Raw genomic sequence first — 4,126 nt, forward strand, 5'->3', positions numbered from 1 at the left:
GGACCGTCAGCAGCTTGGAGCCTTGTTTAAGCTCAAATGGATAAACAGTGAAACCGGAGCCCCTTGACTGTCAGTATCCTCACACTGTGTCTCCTGGGAAGTCCTGGCAGCACAGGAGAGATCCCTGATTCATTTTTAGATTGATGGGGAGCAAAACAAGCGAGGTCTCAGGTTAGCAACCACCCAGGCATGCATTTGCAATGTAATAATAGCAACTACAAAGCTTCCCACAATAACCCTAAACAGCAGTGTCTCCTGAAGTCAGAGAAACAGCACACACCTCTCAGCCCCACAGAACAGCTTCATTATCCCTGCTGTTCCCAGCCTGCTCTCCATCTGCTCTGAGCAGCGGGAAACCAACGAGGTTTGAAGTCCTGCCTTCTGCTGAGGTAGCAGCTGAACCTGCAGCAGCAAAACGTGGGGCTGCCTGCGGGGAGGAGGGGGCAGAGCAGGGCAGAGTAGAGCTGCAGCAGGGCTGGGGGGAGGGATGGCTGCAGGAGCCTTTGCCATATGTGGACCCTGGGGCGATGCACCCCAGGAGCACCCAGGGACGGCGGTGATGCAGCTCCTGCTGGCTCTGCCCAGGTCCTGCACGTGGGACTCCTGTGGTAGTCTGCAAAACACATCGCCTACACACACTGCTCCTCTTGGATGCTGGCCGAAGGTAGACGGGTTAGGAATTTCCTGTGAATAGGATTCAGTTCTGGAGAGGAGTTTTGGCTCACGCCGCTCAGGATCTGCACACAACTCTGGGAGCCCATTCAGCCAAGTAGAGGCCTCAGCCCTTGGGGCAGCAGCAGAAGCCATCGTGTCCCACTGCCACACCTCCCACCGGCCGGCCAGCAGTGAGGGGCAGCCTGAAATACCTGCCTGTTTGCTTCTGCAGCCACGAAACCTGAGCTGCCTGCGCCGCGCAGCTGAGAGCCATTCAAGGACGGATCTTCTCAAAGTCTTTTCACTGCAAGAGAAAAACCTTGCTAACCTGAGACCCATGACCCAAAGCACCCCAGCAGCCTGAGAACTGCGCTCCTTCCGTGTTTTTTTCCATGCTGCAGGAGGCGGGGAGGAATCAAGGATACCAGGCGCATCTCCTTCAGGACAGCGTGTCAGCACCAGCTGCCCAGCGAGATTGGAAGGCGTATAAGGTGTGCCCAAGCTGCACATACATAGAGAGAAACGGAGTGTGCCCAGTTTTGTACACTCGATTACTGTTTACACAGATCAGACCTGGAGAAAAACCTCGTGTGCTGTCTGAGCTGTGTGAGCGACTCGGCCGGGCACTTCCAGCACTTCCATAGGTCTGCACTGCGCTGACTTTGGTGGGACACACAGTGCTGCTCAACCCACGAGCTGCTGCTCGTCCTGCTTGTCGTCCAGCCTGGGTGAGGAAAGAGCTGCTGTGTTCTAAATGAAAGCTGAAATCCTGGAGCACAGCACCCAAACCTGGGGGAAGAGAGCGTGTTGCCTGGCCACCCTGACCTGAGTTCCTTATTTAGCTTTGCTCTGTGTCAGGCTGAGCATGCCTGGGGGACCCTTGTTGGCCAAAGCCACTGAGAACAGCTGTGTTGAACTGATCCCAATCCCTGAACACCAGAGCGGTGTCTTTTCTCTATGACCCTCTGCCTGGACAACAAGATGTGAAATGATCTGAGGGTGGGAGAGCTGTGGTCAGCCATTGGTACAAAGCACGGGCAGCAGAAATGCCAACACCAATGAACACTGCACTGCTAAGGATGGAGCACTGGTAACCGCCAGCCCATAAATAATGCATCTAATTTTACACCTGTGCTCATTCTTCAATGCTAGGAATCCAGCGCAGATATACCACGGCCTAAAATTAGAGCAGGTTACAGACATGATCTTTAACATGTTAAAAGTAGAAGCATGTCAATGGATGCGGTGTTCTCAGCTCTGTGTCTCCAGCCTGTTTGCACTTGGGGTCGGGAGGATCACGGCAGGCACCGCTCTGTGCATCTCCTGTTCTGTGCGGCTGTTCCACCCCTTCCTTGGGGCTCTGTTCCACCTCGGCAGCAATGAGACAGATCTGCTGCCACGTGGGGGGATGTCACCCACGGCAGTGCGCCGCCGGGCGGAGGAAGGGCTCTGAAGGCTGACCTCCTGATGTACTCATTGTGACACATCAGTTCTTCATCAAAATTAATTCTGGTATATCATTTGATCTCCCAGCACGGGGAAAACAACTCCAGCATGTGCAACTACATCTGTGTGCAAGTTGGGGAGCGGCCCCAGATGTCTCAGCTGCATAAAGAGCAGAAGAGCAGCTCGTTTTGGAGAGCAGACCGTCCCTTGCATCGGCAGGGAGAAGACGGAGCTGCGTGGCAGTGCAGGGCCAGCTGCAGATGTGTGCATTGCAGTGGGACGGTCCCATTGTTCACCTCCACAGGCGGGCGGCTGAGGTCACGGCTGCCACACAGGTTCAGCTGGGGCAAGGAGAGACATCAGAGCAAATTACGGAAGAGAGCTTCTGCGGTGAAACTCCCATGAGAAAGGATGAACAGAAGCGACTCCCCAGCCGCTCCCAAGGGCTAATTGCTGAGAGTAATGAACTAAGACACGTGGGGAAAGCCCAAACGAGTCATTAGCCCTCGGTGGGAGGAGGACCGGTGCCCTCCTGCAGCTGGGTTCAGGTGGAGCCCCGGGCTTCCCGTGGGGCAGGGGCTGCTGTATGGCAGCCTGGCAACACAGCTGGGTGCGGTGCAGTGCCTGCCCTGGGCTGGGCTGGCTGCGGATACAGGACATCAGGGCAGACCAGGGCTGCCAGCTGTGGAGCCGAGGCTGAAGTGTGCCATGCCGTGGCACCAGGATGGCCCCGGTGCTCCTGGTGTCCCCTAAGGCTGAAGGCAGAGGAGGGTGCGGTTCCTGAGCAGCTTTGGAGAAGGGCAGCAGCAGTTCTCGAACCACACAGCACCACGATGTGTCCGTGGGCAGCAGGGTGCCAAAAGGTCACTCACACCTTTAAGAAAAGCCAGCGGGTGAAGAAGGGAGAACCCAACCACCTGAAACAGTCTGTCCTCTCAGCTCTGTGTCCCCGAGACACCCAGCAGGGCCTGAAGCAGGACGCTGTGCAGCCATCAGGATCTGCTCTGCGCTCCCACAGCCTGCGTCAGCACGGGGCTGCCCTGTGCCTGAGCATCCCAGTGTGTCTGAACAGGGAACCGAGGTACCCTGACCTGGGGCAGGGCTGAGAGACCACAGTGCTCCTGGTCCTCATTGCCTGGACAGCTGCGTGTCCCTGTGAGTGAGACATGTGGGGAGGGAAGGGAGAGGAGGGAAAGAGAGCCTGGAAAGGTCTGTGCCCTCAATCCAGAAGGATAAAGAAACAAGGACTCCCTCCATATTCCTGAGAGCCTTCATCGGAACAAAAGGCAATCCTCTTGCTGCCACTAGCAGTGAAAAATTCCCTTCCTATTTGTGTTTGGGGATCCTATGTACCAGATCCACTGGCTGCAGTTGTGCCATCAGCAGGGTCTGCCCGCAGCCTGGTACATGGAGCTTGGCCCTGCCATGCTGGGGCACACGGCCTGGGCTGCTCGAAGGCCCTGGGGCACATGTGGGGCAGCAGCACAGTGCCACCCACACGAGCTGTGCTGGCCAACACACAGCACAGTGCTCGGGGCGGCTGCAGGCGCTGCAGCTCAGCCCAATGGAGAGCTCAGCAATAAAGATAAGGCAGATGAAAGAGGACTTCCTAAGTCCCAACTAGGAGAGCTCGGCAGCTGATCATAAATCCCTCTTGTTTATACAGAAAGGGGCCACAGGGTTTTCCACTCTCCACCCAATTGAAAAACAAAAGCTGTGAGCAGAGCAGCTGATAACACAGCCCAGGGTGGCCTCATCGCTTCCAGGCTGCTCTGCTTTAAGCTGGGGGCTGTCGTGGGGCCGGGAGATGCCGTGGTTCAGGTGTGCCACATCCATCACAGCAGGGACTCAGCAAAGCTGAGGGGCTGATGCTGGAGGCACCCGAGGGCCCAATGCCGGCCGTGGTCCTGCAGCAGAGAGGCCACAGATCTGACAGCAAGGGACAGTGGCATCCAGCAATAACAAATGCTGCAATAGGAGAAACGTTCTTGGAACAACAGCTAACTGCTTTGCCAGGAACCTTCCA

This window comes from Meleagris gallopavo, chromosome 12, assembly GCF_905368555.1.
Source record: "Meleagris gallopavo chromosome 12, MGAL_WU_HG_1.1, whole genome shotgun sequence".
NCBI lineage: Eukaryota > Metazoa > Chordata > Aves > Galliformes > Phasianidae > Meleagris > Meleagris gallopavo.